Genomic DNA, 19,314 nt, shown 5'->3' with positions numbered 1-19,314 from the left:
AGCAGACACTGCAACAAAATTCTGGCAAAATAATTTTCGCAGGAGAACCAGTACACTGTTATTAGATTAGATTCCCGACAGCATGCAAACCGGACTTTCGGTCCAACAAGTCCACACCGACCGTCCAAAGTGTAACCCACCCAGACCCATTCCTCTTCCATATAATTACGCCTGACTAACGCACCTAACACGGTGATCAATTTAGCAAGGCCAACCCAGCTGACCACCACATCTTTGGACTGTCGGAGGAACTGAAATATTCAGGGAAAAAACCAGCAGACACGGAGAGAATGTGCATTCTCCACAAAGACAGTCGCCCGAGGATGGAATCCAACTATCAGCAAAGCATAATCAACAAAACTTACTAGTTGGAATCTTCCTCAATAATGCCCAAGAAGTCTGATGGCATCCCAGGCAAAGTAGCTGTCGTCTTTGGCAACACTAAAATTCCTCTTCCTCGAACGCCAGCGCATATGTCACAGCCGTACATAGGTTAGAGAATAATCAATACTGTTTAGGCAGCGCCTTCCAAACTCATACTCTCTATTGTCTACAAGAGCAAGGACAGTTGATATTTGAGAACATTATCATCAGGATCCGCACTAAGCCTTACATCAATCACATTTGCCGAAACAAATCTGTTCCATAACCAACACTGAATGGGGCGATGCTATGACTTTGACCCCTGTCTTTTTTCTGAAAGAAATGGAAGTTGAGACAGAATTGGCGAGATCACTACCAGAAACCTACAAAATCAAAACGTTTATGAAGCCTTGTATTTATATTGATGCAAAAGAAGAAGCCAGATTTGTGACGTATCCCACAAAATCACAGTTTTAGTTTCAGCTTTCTGTAGCTGTTGTGGTTGTGCAAGCGACAAATCTCTCTCTCCCTCTCTCTTTCTCTCTCTCTCTCTCTCTCTCTCTGTCTCTCCCCCCACCCATATCTCTCTCTGTCTTACTGTTTGTTCCACTTAAAAGTTGAGTTCCTCTTCCTGCTGCAACAATTGCAAGTGAGGCAATCAATGCAACTGAATTAGCTTTTATCCACGTGTATGATTATGAGGTATTTCTATGTTTGAATAGCTAATGATAATTGTTTTGTCGGGATTAAACCAAAGTCCGCACAGTGCTTAAGCACTGCTGCCTCACATCGCCAGAGACCCGGGTTCAATTCCCACCTCAGGCGACTGTCAGTGTGGAGTTTGCACGTTCTCCCATTGTCTGCGTGGGTTTCCTCCGGGTGCTCCGGTTTCCTCCCACAGTCCAAAGATGTGCAGGGTCAGGTGAATTGGCCATACTAAATTGCCCGTAGTGTTAGGTAAGGGGTAAATGTAGGGGTATGGGTGGGTTTCTCTTCTGCGGGTTGGTGTGGACTTGTTGGGCCGAAGGGCCTGTTTCCACACTGTAATGTAATGTAATGTGATGTAAAGGTCAGCCATGTGTAATTCATAGAGGTTGATTTAATATGATTCATACAGAGATTATTGGCTGGCAGGTCCAATTAAAGTGTGGGAGATTCTATCCTGTCTGAGAGCTGGCTCTGACGAAGACGAACTTATGTCAAGTATTGCGCACTTGTCATGAGGTTTGTCTGAGTAATAGGATGCTGGCCTCTATGGAGTAATTTCAGTGTACAGAAAAGTGAAAAAAGTGTGATTGAAACATTGGTACGCAACTGCACACCTTGAGTTGGAGTAAACATTTCAGGCATCCAGCTAATATTTGGAAAACTGAACACATTAAGTCCAAAGGTTTAAAAATTGGCCAAGCATGTCTAAAAATAGGTTCTTGTTTCTGGCACACTTTTGCTAGTTTCAAAGTTATCCTGAGTTTGGACGACGCTCTGTAATTTTAAATCTTACCTTTCCAATATCTGCTCTCAATGACTCTCAGAGATACATTGTCAAACACTAACACATTTTAAGATGAATACAAGTTTGTCCATTCCACATGGGAAACAAAATGGCAAATTTTCCAGCAGAGTGAGGGGCTGTGGGGGTGGGGGAGATCTGAACGCATTTGATGTGACCGTTGTCAATGTAAATTCACGCAGTAACATCTCCCATGAAGATTTCGCCTTGTCCTCTAGATTTCATTACTGGTTAGAAACTTAATTCACTTGCTGAATAAACTTTTGCAAACAGACGATTTTGCACATGGATAGGGGTCATAGAAACATCTGTTCGGAATTCTGTTCGACACTTTGCTCAATTTTCTGTTCCTCATACGAATGACTTAACGCTGAGTGAGAGGTTTCTTCCTGCAGTGCCTTCTTAGGCCATTCATGGTGAGTGATGTCGCATTGCTCATGCCCATAGGTGGACCCAAACCACCGCAGCTAACGCCAGCTGCACTGCTCCAGCAAACTGCCTCACTCAGAAACAGACTTGCAAGCAATGATTCTCGTCGTTTCAGCTCCAGCTAGAATTAGACCAAAGGTAATGGCCTCGATTTCTCCAGATCGTCGGACAGACTCTTACTAAACAGCAGTGAACTGCTAAACTCACATTATAAATAGGCATTGTTAATCACAGTCCTCATTAAACCAGAGGATTATAAATTGGAACTCTTCAGAGCTGCTTACAGCGTTTTATAACGCAAAATATCCAGTTTCCTATGGAATCCTGTCTTTTTGCTTTCCCACGGCCAATTCTTACCAGGTTTGCTCACACGATGCACACTGCCATTCTGGATAAACAGTCATTGTATATGCCTGGGTGAATAACTAACACACCGCCCCACGACCCCAATGATCTCAGACCTTGCCCAGTTGTCATGCGTCCAGTGTGAATTCATTCCTTCACTTCGTCCACTCCACTTCTTCTCCCTCTAGCGCCATCTCTTTGGCCATATCTTTGCCGATATACCTTGCTGTTTCTACACTAATGGGCAGGTGGCACTTCACATCATCCTAAGATCACCCCATTTGAGATCACAATGTTGAGCTTGCTTCCCAACACGCTGCTGTCTGCCCCTATGTTCTCACCCCTATTTTGCACGCATAGTGTTGGTGCCAATGTGCCCGACGACTATTGAATATTCGCCCTTCGATCACCCCTCATTCTGTCAGAATATCATGTAACCACTCTGAGAGATCCTTTCACCAAACAACGAGAAAACCGCACATCCTTTTGCACTGTTTTAGGAGAGTTATGAAACTCCTTCCCCTCCCCTTATAATTGGTTCACAACTGTATTTCCCATACATGTTTCCATTTCCCCGTGGAGTGGAGCCAAGAGGTGTCAAGCAAATGTCTGTTACAAACCCCTTCATCCCGAAGGCCCAATCGTCACCCATAAAAATATAAGTGGGTTCTCTGTTTCTCTGGTGAATGTCCATAGTGGGATAGTGTTCCTGCCGAGTCCCCTCACTCTGTCAAAAGGACAACTATCTCCCTTTCTACCCTTGAATTCCTATCCTTCTGTGTGTCCCCATAGCCTCATCCCCAAAACCCAAGCAGGAGCAAGCAGGAGCTGAGGAGAGTCCGAGTGATGCTTGTGAAAGAGACCACGTATACGAGTGGAATAAATTTGCAGCACATAGCTGAGGGACCTGCAGTGATGCAACCCTCATTTAATCATGACTGGAAGAAATAACAACAAACTAACACACAAAATTAAAATATTCATTATTAAAGATACGACAGTTTGGACAATGGCAAAGATCGCGAGCAGAGCTATGGATGATCATGGATTCACATCCACTGTAGCTGAAAATATAACACAGTAATGGGGGCAGAGAAACACTTCAGTTTTCTTGCCTTCCGCTTTTCTGTAAAATGAGATGATAAATAAATGTGTTGAGAGACATTCAGAAGAGACATATACACCTCTTCGTTTGAGTTCCAACCATCCAAATGTTAAAGAACTTTCCAAAATCCAGCACTGTCAGTTCAGGATGGGAATTTACCAAATGGTTTGAGGAGTCAGGTATTTTAATGAAAAGGTTATGTTGGCGAGAGGGTTTAAGAGATGTGATAGATGCATGCAATTTAAGATGTCTTTTCAAGAGCCAATTTTATTTTCCAATGATCATTTGGAAGCAGAAGCTTGAAATGCAGGAAAAAGAAAATTAGGAATGAATATAATCAACTCTCTATAACAATTAGATTCAATGGCTGGGTAAGTACCCAGCATTCCACGCCTTGAGACTTTAATCATTACAGGAGAGGGTGGGGCATTCGCATGCTGGCTTCACCTCAGTGGTCAATGGGAGAGATGCACTTTTCCAGACGTTAAGGCTGTAGAGCCTGGAGAGAGGGATTCAGGGTCTGAATTCAAGATCAAGTTATTCCCATGGGCGAGAACTCGTTCAGTGTTCCATGAGTGGGCAAGTTTTCACTAGGGGATCCAGCCTAATGTCGCACATATGTCTTCATCACTGGGAGAGAAGCTTTTCCGCTCCGTTTGGGCAGAGATAACCTCCACAATCCATTCTAATGTCAACCAGTCGAATTGAAACTAGAGCGTGTACATCCTTCTGCTCTGTGCTTGAGAAGAGGTGTATTAAATCAGTAAAGTTGCAGATGCACAAACTTGATAAAAACTGGATGGAGACCATACACCTCCACTGAGTGTTGGAAGCGATTCACGTGGTCATCTGTACTCAGTGAGCACAGATTATTCACATTAGTGACAAACACTTGCCCCTTGTGTGGTAAGGGATTCACTTGGTTCTCCAATCTCAGCAGATATGGGCTTGTTCATACCATTGCGCGAAAAAGTAAATGCTATGACTGTGAGAAGAGCGTCAGGCGTAACAATGCTTTGATGAAACGACAGTAAACGCTTTGTGGGTAGAGGCCGTTCATCTACACTATGTGTAGCAATGAATTCAATAATTCATCCGCACATGTGATGCACCAGATTGGTTTAGCTCAGTTGGCTGGGTTGCTTGTTTGTAAAGTAGTGTGATGCTGAAATCATGGGTTCCGTTCCCATCAACGGGTTGAGAATACCATAAGCAACTGTCCTTCTCAACCTCTTCCGTTGCCTGAGATCTTGGAGCCCATTGGTTAAATCACCACCAGTGATCCCTGATAAAGGGCTTATGCCCGAAACGTCGAATCTCCTGTTCTTTGGATGCTGCCTGACCTGCTGTGCTTTACCAGCAACACATTTTCAAATCACCACCAGTCACTTGTCTGTCTAATGAAGAGAATAGTTCCTATAGTCTGCATATCGACGGTGGCACCCACATTCCAGTGAGGTCAAATGTGATTGTATCCTGCTGTTATTGCATCCAGAAATGAACTGTGTTCATTCTATCAGTAGACGTTTACTTCATTGGATGTGAATAGCTTCTTTAATTGAACTGGGTTTTAATTGCTCAAGTATCAATCACATCAAATATACTGTTTTCCCCAATTTCTCTCCAATGAGAGGAGACTGGTGGATATGCATTTGCACTCTGTTCTTGAGCATTTTCTTCGTTATTCAAAGTTGATGTGTATAAAAAATGTATTTGATGCATTCAGAATTACGGATTGTGTTTCACTGCAATGGAAGTCCTTGAGAAATGTAATCACTGCTTGAGGAGATGCAGCAGTTAAATTGTGTCGATACACAGTGGGAAGTCAGTCCCACAGTGAGAGCACGTGAATGGTTTCTCATCAATGTGAACACGTTGAAAGGAGTTCAGTTCCTGGGAACATATAAAGCACTTCCCATATTCTGGACATTTAAACGGTTTCTTTTCACTTGTAACGCATTGGTGTATTACCGGAATCGAAGATTTAAGTGCATCCTTTCCCAAAAATTGAACATATAAATGACCCCTTGCAAATGTTAATTCGCTGAAGTCTCAGCAAGTGTGTTAATGGAGTGAATCCTTCCCCGCATTCAGAGCAGGTGAATGGCCTTTCAACGGTGTGAACTCGCTTGTATTTCAGCAGGTTGCAGAAATCAAGTACTTTCTTCCCGCGTATAACAAACAAATGGTCTCTTTTCTCTGTGAAACAGCTGGTGTCTCAGCTGACCAAATACTCGAGTGAATCCTTTCCCACACTTAGAGCAGGTGTACGGTCTCTCTTCAGTGAGTTCCCAGATGAAAAGTGAGATCAGATGACGGGCTGACCCCATTTCCACTATGAGAATACTTGATTTATTTCTCATCAGTATGAACACATTTGTGATACCAGTTTTGGAGAACTTTTTTTTTGAAAGCATTTCCCACAATCTGAACAAGTAAAAAATCTCTCCTCAGTGTGAATGCATTAGTGCAAAGCAGGTTAGATGACTGCACAAATCGCTTCTCATACTCAGAACAGGTGAAATGCTTTTCCCCAGGGTGGCCGGGTGAATTGTCATGGTAGGCGAATAATTGAATACTTTCCACAGTGAGAACATGTCCAAAGGTTCTCTCCAGCGTTCCTCCAGTTATATCTTGGCAGTCCAGATGATTGGCTGACGCCCAGCCCATAGACAGCACACGTGAATGGTTTCACTCGACTCGCAATGTTGTTTTCTCCTTCATTTTCAAAGGCCGACGTATTCAGGCTCCTTTAAACTGAACAACTCCATCAGATACCGATGTGATGTGTCGTGTCAGTTTCCAATGAAAATCCTCATCTTTAATAATTCTGAAATGAAAACAGAAATACCTTAGTAAGGGCTAGCTTTTTTAAAAAAAACACCAAATCATTTAATTATCATTCTTCTTTCGGATGGGAAGATTCAAGACAGTGTCAGGATGTATTGCTCATTCCTAATTTGACTGTACAAGGTGATGATGAGCAGCCTTCTGGAACCCTTGTTTTCCATGGGCTATCAGTACATCCACATTGTAAGGGAAGGAAATCCAGAATGTTGACGAAGTGCCGGGGAGGAATGGCAAAATATTTCCAGGTCAGTATGGCAACTGGTTTTTCGGGTTGTCCTACCCACCTGTCGTCCTTTACCTTTGAGATGGACGTGATTGTGAACGTGAAAGGTACTGTTTAAGGAGGCGTGGTGAATTTCTGCACTTAATCTTGTGGATGGTACAATCTGCATGTCTGAGTGTTTGGTGGTGGAGGAAGTGGATCTGTGTCAATGTTGTGTCATTCATGCTGTGCTGATCAATTTGGCTGTTCTGTTCTGGGTGGTGTTGGGCTATGCATTATTGTTGGAACAGCACTGAGGAGTCCTCAAGGAGGTTCTGACTGAAATTTTATCTTCCGACTTTGATGCTGCCTTATCTGTTGTGCTTCTCCTGCAACATGCTTTGCAATACTCCACTTATTCAGGCAAATAGGAAGTATTTAGTTATGTTTCTTATTTCTGGCTTGTAAAGGAATAAACGACAGGTAGGGAAAGAACCCAAAGAAGGAGAAGAACAGTTGGACAATGGAGTGGATAACGATCTGGCTAGGAGTGAGAAAATCGGTTAATGGAGACATTTAGTTGCTATTCGTAGGTGGTGTGTGATGGCAGGTAATCTGATAGATAGGCTTCAAGGAATAAAGAATTGTATTACTTGCTGAAGAAATCCCGGATTCTGACTGATCTTGTCGCCACAAAAGGCTGGTTCAATTAATTTCTCAAAGAGTCTGGGACTTTCACAGCAAGTAGAGAGGCCTTTTGGCCCTTCTTGCCAATGTCAGGCATCAAGCGCCTATCCACTGTCATCCTATTTTCCAGAACTTGTTCTGTAGCTTTATGCGCTGTGGTGCTTCAAGTGATCATCGATTGCTTTTTGCAATTCCACTAGCTCCAGCAAAATGCCATCACCACACACATATTCCTCTCACCTCCCTTCTCTGCTTTCCGCATGTAACCTTCCGTCTGGGACACACTGATGCATTCTGTCTTCACTCACAACACCTCCCCACACGGCACTGTGGAATCTTCCCCTCCAATTGTTGAAGATGTGAAACATGCAGTCCTGAAATCTCAGAAATAGGAGCAGCTGTAAGCCCTACAGCCCTTCGAGTCTGCTCCACCATTCAATACGTTCATGGCTGATCATTTCGTGCGCTCAGATCCATTTACCCGTCCTCTCACTGTATCCCTTACTTCCTTTCTTGTTCAAAAATAAGGTCATGGCCTTAAAAACGTTTCCTGAAATGGTGTCAACTACTTCACTGGGCAAAGAATTCTAATTATGAAAGTGAGGACTACACATGTTGTAGATTAGATGTAAGAGTGTAGTGCTGCAAATCGCATAGCAGGTGAGACAGCATCTGATGAGCAGGTAAATTGACCTTACATGCAAAAATCCTTCATCAGGAATCGAGGATTCCAAAGAGTATCAACCCTTTGTTTAAAATGTTCCTTATCAATTGTGTGCTGAATCTGCTCCGTCTAATCTTGAGGCTGTGCCCTCTTTGAGATGGACGTGATTGTGAATGTGAAAGGTACTGTTTAAGGAGGCGTGGTGAATTTCTGCGCTTAATCTTGTGGATGGTACAACCTGCCTGTCTGAGTATTTGGTGGAGGAGGAAGTGGATCTGTGTCGATATTGTGTCATTCATGCGATGCTGATCAATTTGGCTGTTCTGTTCTGGGTGGTGTTGGGTAATGCATTATTGTTGGAAAAGCACTGAGGAGTCCTCAAGGAGGTTCTGACTGAAATGTATCTTCCCATTGGATGCTGCCTGACCTGCTGCGCTTTTCCAGCAACACATTTTAACCTGTGCCCTCTTTTCCAAATTTCACCCGCCAGTGGAAACATCCTTTCTATTTCTATCTTACATATTCCCTCAATATTGTACATATTTCTATAAGGTATCTCTTAATTCTTCTGAATTCCAATGAATATAATCACAATCTACTCAGTCTCTCCTCATAACCATATCCCCTCAACTCCAGCATTATCCCAGTGTACCCCATCTGCACCCCTTCCAGTGCCAGTCCATCCTTTCTCAAGTAATGAGACCTAACCTGCTCACAGTACTCTAAGAATGTCGTCATCAGCACCCTGTACAGCTGCAACATAACCTCTCCCTTTCGTAATGAAAGACAACATTCCATTTGCATACCTAATTCCTTGTTGTACCTGCAGACCCGACCTTTGTGATTCATGAACAAGGACTCCTACGTCCCCCTGTGCAGCAGCATGCTTCAACATTTTAGTCGACAAGTAATAACCCTTTCTCCTGTAACTTCTAACAAAATGGATGACTTCATATTTTATCTGCCAAACCTTTGCCCATTTCGTTAATGTAACTATTTCCTCTACAAAGTTTGACATTCCTCTGCACTCTGTCCTCTGCCATTCATTTTCGTGTCATCTGTAAAGTTGGACGTGCTCCAAATTGTCCCCAACTACAAATTATTTATATAAATTGTAAATAATTGCAGTTCCAAAACACATCACTGAGGCACACCACTTCTCACTGCTGGCCACCAGAATACTACGCATTTATCGCCACTTTTTGCTTCCTGTTATTTAACCAAACCTAGATAGATACTTATACTCGACCACTAACACGATGCATCCTCAACTTATGCATCAGCCTCTTGTGCGCACCTTGTCGAAGGTCTTTTGGATCTCTAGGTACACCGCATTCAGTGTATCCTCGTTGTCCACCATACTCGTCATGTCTTCACAGAATACCAATATATTTGTAAAGCATGACCTGCTCTACATGAGTCCGTGCTGTGTCTGTTCAATCTCTATCGCAGTGACCTTTTATCCCCGTCCTTGATAGTGGACTCAAGCACCTTCTCTAATACAGAAGTTAAGCTAGTGGGTCTATAACCCACTCTCTTGTCTTCCTTCCTTTTTTTAAACAGTGGCGCCAGATTTACTGTTTCCAATCTGCTAGAATTGCCACAAAGTCCAGCGAATTTGCAAGATTTCCGCCTGTACACCTGTTAGTTCCCCCGCCGACTCTTTTAACACCTTGGGATGGATTCCTTCAGCGAGAGGAGACTGTCTATCCTTAGCTGCATTAATTTGCCCAACACGAAATAAAGATTGTTTTCAGGTCCTCACTGACATCTATCTCTTTTCAACTACTGCCATGTATTAGTGTCTTCCACTGTGAAGAATGATACAAAATAACTGTTCAATGGCTCAGACATTTCATCACATCCCATAACTAAATGCCAAAAGGACCAACATTCACTTTAACCACTCTTTTTCGCTGTATATTTTTGTCGAAACTTCTTCTAAACGTCTTTATAATCTTTATAATCTTACTATTCATTACAGCACTTTTGTGGCTTTTTTTGACCCAGAAAGCTTTCCGAATCTTCCAGTTTCATGCTGATTTTAACCACTTCGTATGCCTTCTCCTTCAATTTGACAGTCTCCCTTATTTCTTGAGATAACCATGCCAGATTGCACCTTTTTTTACTGCCTTCCTTTACATTGGAATATAATTGTGCTCAGACTTTTGAAAAATGTAATTGAAAGCTTTGCTCATCAGCTGGCCCACCATTTTTTTTTTGTTTTGAGTCTTCTTTAGCCAGGCTCTCCCCTATCTATTGCAGAGCCCCTTGCATATGCACAGGAATCTGGCATTGGCTTTTAACTTCACGCTCTCCATCTGCATTCTCAATTCAAACACACTGTAATCACTCCTTCCAAGCGGATCCTTAACGATGAGTTTTTTTAATTTTTCCTGTCTCACTACAGAGGACCAGATCGACGATAGCTTGCTACCTCGCCGTTTCTTTGACATAGTGTTCAGAAAACTGTCATGATTAAGTCCAACAACGTCCTCCTCAAGGCAACATTGACTGAGCTAGTTCGACCAATCTAAATGTCGATCAAAATCCTCAAAGTTAATATCCGTCCCATTTTGAACAGCATTACTTATTTATTTGTGTATTTATTCCCCCAATGTAATCGTTTATTTTGTGGTCTACAGACTACGTCTATCAGTGAACGTTTCTTCTTAGAATTTCTAATTTCCAACAAAATGGATTCAAACTCATTCTCTATCGAAGTTATACCATCTCACAGTTCTGCGTTGAAGTTGTTCTTGAATATCAGTCTCTCCTGTCTGTCCTTCCGAAAAGTCTGAAAACCCTGGATATTTAACTCGCAGTCATGACCGCCCTGTAACCATGTCTCTGTAATGGCTACTAAAACTTATTCATTTGTGTCATTAACTCTTCAACCTTGTTCCAATTGCTACAATCATTTGGGAAACTGACTTCATGATAGGTTTCTTAGCCTCATGATTTCCAATATCTCTCATAACATCTCCTGAATAATCCTTTCTTTTAATATCTTGTTTCTCCTCAACTGTCCATTTACGTCCTCCCTCCTAAGTACCCAATGGCCCAAAAACACATTCCAGGTGAAGAAACACTTTGCCTGCACTTCGCACAACCCTGTCTACTGCATTTACTGATCGCTATGTGGTCTGCACTATCTTGGGAAATGAAGTGTGGACGAAGTGACTGCTTTTCAGAAAATCCAAGTTCCATCTTCTAGAAAGTCCCTAATCTATCACTTCCCTGCCCCATTAGCGGACCAGCCCGTTCCTTCGCCAACATCTCTGTCTCAGGCTTACTGCAATGTTGCGGAGAAGCTCAGTACATGCATGAACAACAACATCTCATTTTCCATTTGGGGATGCTGCAGACCTCTGTAATCCATCAATTTCAATACTTTTAGGACCTGAACTCATCCATCTCCTCGCCCTCTACCTCACACGCCACTCCTTGTTATCACAAATGCAGCCATTACACACTATCCATGTTTAGTCACGAACAGTCGCCATATAAAGCTACTCACCCTCCCAGCCTGATCATTATCCATTAGTTTGCCCAATTCTTCTTCTCTCTCTTTGAGTTCGACACCAACCTACCGTTTACTTCTTACCCCAGTCCCACCACCCTATCTTCTGCATATAGGTCAACATTTCGTAAGTACCATCAGTTCTGAAGAAGGGTCACTGGACCGGAAATGCTAACTCTTATTTCTCTTCTAAGATGCTGCCAGACCTGCTTGGCTGTTCCAGCACCTTCTGCTTTTGAACATGTTCCTTGGCCCACATCTCTGTCTCAGGCCATCTGACACTGTGAATGATCAAGGAACAAAGGTCATGCGTGTGCCCTTTTAGTAGCCTAAGATTGTCCGTGCTCAATGATCCTCTGCGCCAAAGACAGTCCTCTGTTCCTTTTGAAAACTTCTCTTGTCGATTGATCCTATTACAATGTGAGCCACAGGCATCAACCTTTTGGTCTATTAATTCAGCATGGGATTTGTATCGCAGATCTATTTTGAATGCGATCAACAACAGAGAAAGAGAGAAAAGAAAACTCATGTCAAATCTGAACAGACTGGAGTTTCTGCAGGAGGTGGAACTTAGTGACATTTTTTCAGATAGAGAAAACTAAAACACTTTCTCACTCTGACAATGTGCCATTGGTTATCGAAGCTAAAAGGATTTATAAGCGCAAAGGCTGAAACAGCTTTTTCACTTATAATACCTGAATGATCTTCCTCCAGTGTGATAGTACAGTTGTGTCAGTTAATGGGATAACTGAGCGATTCACCTTACATAAGCAGCCGGGGAACAGTCCTTGTGTGGTAATATATGGGTACATAATGCATGGACGAGGGACTGAGAGTTTCTTGAGCCGTTTCACATCGTGACTGAGACGGTATTGGAGTTTTGACAGGCTAAAAGTGGGCAAATGCACAGTTCGGGATGGAGTTATGATTCATGTTGCTTTGTGAGACTAGAGAGAAAATTACACGTGTTCTGACCAATGTTTTACATTCCGTTTTGGCCACCTGGGAGTAGTTAGAGGATTTCAGGACTACTAACACAGTTCCAGTTTTCACTAAGGCTGGCAGAGATAATGCAGCAAATTACAGAGCAGTGAGTCGATCATCACAGTGAGTCGATCATAAGTGCTACACTTATTGACTTTGATCTCCAGCATCTAAAGTTACCACTTTCTGCTGAGGTGCGGTACATTCAGGTACTGTTCCTGAGAGGTAATAACGTGGTCGTGATGACAGAGTGAATTTGTAGTTGAAAACTTATCCGTGAATAAATATTATTCTCCCGATCCCACTCTGCCGAGGACAGACTGTTTCGATGGAGCTTGTTACAGTCGGTAAATTTGACAGTTGTGCATTTGGCAGGTCGCGAAAACGTGAATTCCCAATGCATTGTTTAGACTCGAATACGATACGGAGACGTTCGGTCTTGGGTCTTCCACGGCCTAAATTTGAAAGTGAGTTTGCATGTGCATAGTCGTTGTCGTGTATATTTGTGTCTGAAAGTGTAACCAGTTATATTTTCTGATGGATTTTAAAAATGAAGCGATCAACAGAATGTTGATTTTCATTTTACTTTGATAATGTAAATCTGAACCAAAAATATGAATTGTTGGAGAAACTCAGTAGACCTGACAGCATCTGTGGAGAGAAACTGAGTTAAAGTTTTATACCGACAGAAACACGTTACTTATACATTTCTATATAATAATGCTGGGAAAATTATCAGTCTTATCTTTTGAATCAGGATTTTTATCTCAATGACAGACAACCGTCACCTTTACAAATTCAGAAGGACTTTATTGACTTTAATGCTGTTTCCGTTGCTCTCAGCTGGTGAAAGGCTGTGCTTAAATGATTGCCTTCTTTCGTTTCCTTTCTCTCAGTTTGCAGCAATGTCGAATAGAGAATTGGTCATTTCAGTGTCTAACTCAGCATGTGTCTCCATATGTCTCTCTTTGTCTCTGTGCATCCACCTCACCCTCTTCCTGTTACATTCTCCGACACTCTGCCTGTCTATACAGCTCTTTACCTATTTAGGCCCTGTGAAGAGTCTGACATTAGATTACTTTCAGTGTGGAAACAGGCCCTTCAGCCCAACAAGTCCAAGCGCAATCCACCCTTAACCCTACCCTAGCACTATGGGCAATTTAGCATGGCCAATTCACCTAACCTGGACATCTTTGGAATCTGGGAAGAAACCGAAGCACCCGGAGGAAACCCACACAGACACGGGAAGAACGTGCAAACTCCACACAATCAGTCGCCTGAGGCGGGAACTGAACCCGGGTCTCTGGCGCTGTGAAGCAGCAGTGCGACATTTCGAGACAATTTGAGTGTGCAGCTACTGAGAGGCTTTTTGCCCACTGACTGGAGTGCGTTGAACTGGGCTCACATTCTCCGGATAATGGGTCTGTCACTTCAAACCAGGCAAGGTGACACTTCTTCCTCAAACAATTCTGACTGTTTCGAATTCAAAATTGAATACCTAATCCACAAGAAAAAATGCAATTATTCTACAAATAAAGAAGCACATTGATGGATATATTGTTGGTTTAAATGTATGAACGGTGGCATCAGAGAATGAGAGTGATCAGTTGTTGGTATCTCTGCCATTGCCACAAAATTCCCCGGCAAATCGGCAGCGTCTCCTGCCTCATCTCATTATTCCGATATCTGGTAATGAAGGGGGTGGGGGGGGGGGGGGGGAATAAAAGAGGAGCAGAAGCAGATGTGCTTGTGGAATAATGGAATAAGTAATTGTTCGGAATATTAAAAAATGGCATTCACTGTTGGAACTTAACCCGGATCACCAAATCATAATTGGGTGAAAGTCCAAAAAGGTGCTCAGTAATGTTTGATAAACACCAAGCCCAAGTATTAACGCAACAAATAGGCACCGCTGGGAGTTGAACCCAGGATTTCTTGTTTACAAGACAAGCGCTTTAACCAACTAAGCCACGGCGCCACAGCATTCATGCCCTCACTCATCCATATGTGGAGTTGCTTAACCACTTCCTCACAGTCTTTGGACATGTGTTTTCGGATCAATGTTGCTCACAGAGAATTGTATTCAATCCTCGAATTTTCAAATACAAACAGTTTATAGCTGAAAATTATCCACTGAAAAGGCACAGAAAAAACATAATCTCTTCTTGCATCCATTTAAAACTGGTATTTTCACCTGGTTAAAGTGACAGGAGGAAGAGGATGTGCTCAATCTATCGGGGCCCATGAACCACGTTAATACACACAGAGGGGACATCACATCAAGAGGAACAAGGTCATTGCGGTGAATTGACTCGCTGTAATGTGTAAGTAAGTATAAGCATTGGGCAGTAAAAGCTGACCCAATGGCACCGACATTGAGTTTTGCACCATCAGTTCCGCGCTGACTTCCTGCCTTATGCCTCCCAGGCATCATTGTCTATCACTTTATTTCACTGTCTTCGTCCACGTCTCAACTTATTTCAAACGGTTACAGATGTCTGATAGGAACCTTTAAATTTTCGAAACGGATTCCTGGAGTATAGTTGTCACTCAATGGGAAAGGATTCACTGCATATCCAGAATTACCACAATGATGGAGGGGATGAATTACTTTCCTGAAGCTTTCAACGCCTCAGCACAGACATGCAGCTCGTGGGGTATTTCCAGGATTTACACTCAGCGACACTGAAGGATCAGCGAGATACATCCAACTCGGAAAGATGATATGATTGAATGGGCATTTGCGGTGGTCCTTTCCAGTGTACCTGCTGCCTTTGTCGTTATTTACGGATGGAAGCAATTACTGACCGATTCTGGCAGGATCTGGGTGTGTGCTCTGTATGCAAGCAAGATTTGTTTTCATTCTAATAATTCACAAAAAGAGAAATAAATCTTCATTACCTGAGTGGGAATTATATCCAGGTCTGTGCGATGCAAACTCGGACTCCGAAACAGGGACCTCCTGTGATGATGACTGTAAAATTAAAACCTGAGTTGTAGACACTCTTGTGTCTGTCGTTGACTCCATAACAAACTTCAGCTGCAAAGTTGCTCACTCCAAGTTTCGAAAAAGTTCATATTATCGCACTGGATTTCAATATGAAGAAAGAGGAGCTGTGATAATCTGATGTTGTTCAACAGATGTACTGCAGGAAGGCGCAGAACAGGCTGGTGGTCACAGGGCCTCATTTTGATGCGCTGGTATCCGGTGAGCTGGCAGCACCAATAAGGGTGTCGTGATACTTGTCTGATTCCAGATCCCGGGCTAGAAATGACCAGAGTTTTCTCGCTGAACTTGTTTAAGGTCTTGAAAGGAAGAGGCCATGACTCAGATTATGAAAGTACATTTCACTGGAGTGGATCATGTAATCGCGTAGTGACTGTGAATACAGCAATGGAAACGTCCAGCAGACATGCAGGCAACACTGAAGGAGGCACGTGAAGACGAATGTGTTCAAGTTGCCAGTGAAAGGCACTGCACCACAAAGTGTGACGTATTGAATTAAAGCAGTGACGCTAATTATCTTTGCTGGTTTTTCACCTTGGTAATCTAGTATCCCCCCGGTATAAATGTCTCCATTACACATGGAAAAGATGAAAGGGAGTCGACGGTGGGTCGGCCCTGTGGTGTAATGGATAAAACGTCTGAATTTGATCGGTCTATTGTAGTTTTGAGTTCTACGTAACTCAATTGCAGCATGCTGCTTTGTTGAAGTCAGTCATAACTGGTTTTATAAACACATTATGGGCAAGGAGGTGTCTGTGAAGAGTACCGGGATATCATAAAAATCAATAAGCCCGTCTCTGCTTGTTGCTGCTCTAGATGGGGGAGATATGAAACCTGTGCTTTGTATGAATGCTTACTGTAGGGAAGAACATAGAACACAGAACATAGAAAAATACAGCGCTGAACAGGCCCTTCGGACCTCAATGTTGCGCCGACCTTTGAACTGTTCTCAGCTCATCCCCTTACAAGAAACTATCATCACCCATGTGCTTCTCCAAGGATTGTTTCGATCTCCCTAATGTGGCTGAGTTAACTGCACTGACAGGCAGGGTATCCCGCGCCCTTACCACTGTCTCAGTAAAGGACCTGCCTCTGACATCTGTCTCAAATCTATCACATGTCAATTTGTAGTTATGTACATTCATACAAACTGACGTCACCATCCTAGGAAAATGACTTTCATGTCTCCTTATCTAATTCTCTGATCATCCTGTAGGTCTCTATCAAATCCCCTCTGAGTCTTTTTCTTTCCGATGAGAACAGACCCAAGTTTCTCAGCCTTAACTCATGAGGCCTTCCCTCCAGACCAGGCATCATGCTGGCTCACTGGTTAGCACTGATGCCTCATAGAGCCAGAGACCCGGTTACAATTCCAGACTCGGGCAACTGTCCGTATGGAGTTTGCATATTCTCCCTGTGTCTGCGTGGGTTTGCTCCGGTTTCCTCCCACAGTCCCAAAATATGCAATTCAGGTGAATTGGCAATGCTCAATTGCCCGTATTGCCAGGTGCATTAGCTGGGGTAAATATAGGAGAATGGGTCTGGGTGGGTTTATGTTGGGAGGGTCGATGTGGACTTGTTGGACCTAAGGGTCTATTTCCACACTGTAGGGAATCTAATCTAAATCTCTTCTGCACTTTTTCCCAATGCTTTCACATTCTTCCCGACATACATCCGCACTAGCATATTATGTATTTGCAGCATGATATTGCGGCTCCGGAACTCAATCCCTCTACAAAACCTAACACACTGCATGCCTTCTTAACAGCACTCTCAACCTGGGTGGCAACTTTCAAGGATCTATGCACATGGACTGCAATATCCCTCTTCACATCCACACGACCAACAATCTTTCCATTGACCCAATACTCTGCCTTCCTGTTATTCTTCCCAAAGTGCATCACCTCACGTTTAGCTGCATTGAACGCCATTTGCCACCTCTCAACCCAATTCTGCAGCCCATCCAAGTCGCCCTGAAACCTGTAACATATTTCCAAACTGTCCACTACTCCACCAACTTCAGTGTCATCTGCAAATGGACTCATACATACACCTATGATGCGTCTAAGTTATTTATAGAAATAACAAACAGCAGTGGCACCATAACAGATCCTTGTGACACACCACCAGTAACTGGACTCCAGGTTGTATATTTTCCATCAATTACCACTCGCTGCCTTCTTTCAGGAAGCCAGTTTCTAATCCAAATGGCTAAATCACCCTCAATCCCATGCCTCTGCATTTTCTCAAACAGATTATCACATGGAACCTTAACAGAGGATTGTCTGAAATCCATGTATACCACGTAAACTGCTCTCCCCTCATCTCCATGCTTGGTCACATTATCAAAAAAAACTCAATGAGGTTTGTGAGACACTGCCTACTCTTGGCGAAACCATGTTGACTATCTGAAATCAAATTATTGCTTTCCAGATGATTATATATCTTACCTTTTATAATCCTTTCCAAAACCTTTCCTACATCAGAAATATGGCTCACTGATATATAATTACCTTGGTCATCTCTGCTGTCCTTCTGGAACAAGGGCACAACGTTTGCGATCCTCTCGTCCTCTAATACTAAACCTGTAGACAATGACAACTCAAATATAAAAGCCAAATGCTCTGCTATCTTCTCCCTAGGTTTCCAGAGAATCCTCGGACAAATCACAACCAGCACAGGGGACTAGTCTACTTTCACTCCTTCTGGAATTGATAACAACTCTTCATAACTAACATCGATCCTTTCTATTCTAATATCGCTTATCTCATTCTTCTCCCCGACATTATTCTCTTTACCTGAGTGGAAACCGATGGGAAATGTTCGTTTAGTACTTCTCCCAACTCCACAGGGTCCCCAATCAACATCCCACTTCTGTCTTTGACTGGCCCTATTCCTACCCCAGTCATCATTTTAATCCTCACATACCTACAGAAGGTTTTCGGTTTCTCCTTTATTCTATTTGCTGAAGACTGCTGAAAAATCACTTTAAATCTTTCCGAGCTAATCAGTAACACTCCATCGCATCATCTGAACCACCATGTCTCTCAACACATGAGCCTCAATCTTCTTAATAACAAGAGATGCAATTTCTGTAGTATTCCATGGTTCCCTTACCTTTTTAATTCTTCTCTGCCTGATCGAGATATGCCTATCAAGGGAACGCAATATCTGTTCCTTAAACCAGCTCCACATTTCCATTGTCTGCATGCCTCGCATTTTGCTACCCTATTCTATGCATCTTAAGTTTGCCTAATCGCATTATAATTGCCCTTGCCCCATCGATTACGTTTCACCTGTGGCATGAAAGATGTAGTCTGTGGGGAAATGGATGTTGTTATCTGCAGTAAAAGAACTGTTGCAGAAGAGGAAGCGCCGGACGTATTGGACCGGCTAAAAGTTAATAAATCCCTGTGACGTGATCAGGTCACACCACAGAACTCTGTGAAAAGTGAGACAAGTGATTTATGCATCACTTGCTGAATATTGTGCCATCGATCATCACAAGTGAGGTGCCATAAGACTAGGCTGGATAATATGACACCACTAATTAAGAAATGAGGTAAGAAAAAGCCAGGCAACGACAGACCTGTGAGTCTGACGTCGACGGTGGGTAAATTGCGGAGGGAAACCTGAGACAGGATT

General features: G+C 42.9%; 1 non-coding gene across 1 annotated transcript; it reads right to left on the bottom strand.

The window, feature by feature from the left end:
* Window positions 1-14,566: 14,566 nt before the first annotated feature.
* Window positions 14,567-14,640, bottom strand: trnat-ugu (transfer RNA threonine (anticodon UGU)). Its single transcript has one exon. It is a non-coding gene; the product is annotated as a tRNA-Thr (tRNA).
* Between the last annotated feature and the right edge of the window lie 4,674 nt (window positions 14,641-19,314).

This window comes from Chiloscyllium plagiosum, unplaced genomic scaffold (genome assembly GCF_037043375.1).
Source record: "Chiloscyllium plagiosum isolate Xiang-an unplaced genomic scaffold, Cpla_swu_hap1 HiC_scaffold_50, whole genome shotgun sequence".
NCBI lineage: Eukaryota > Metazoa > Chordata > Chondrichthyes > Orectolobiformes > Hemiscylliidae > Chiloscyllium > Chiloscyllium plagiosum.
Note: the sequence above shows the minus strand (reverse complement) of the source record. Positions and strands in the feature narration are given on the sequence as shown.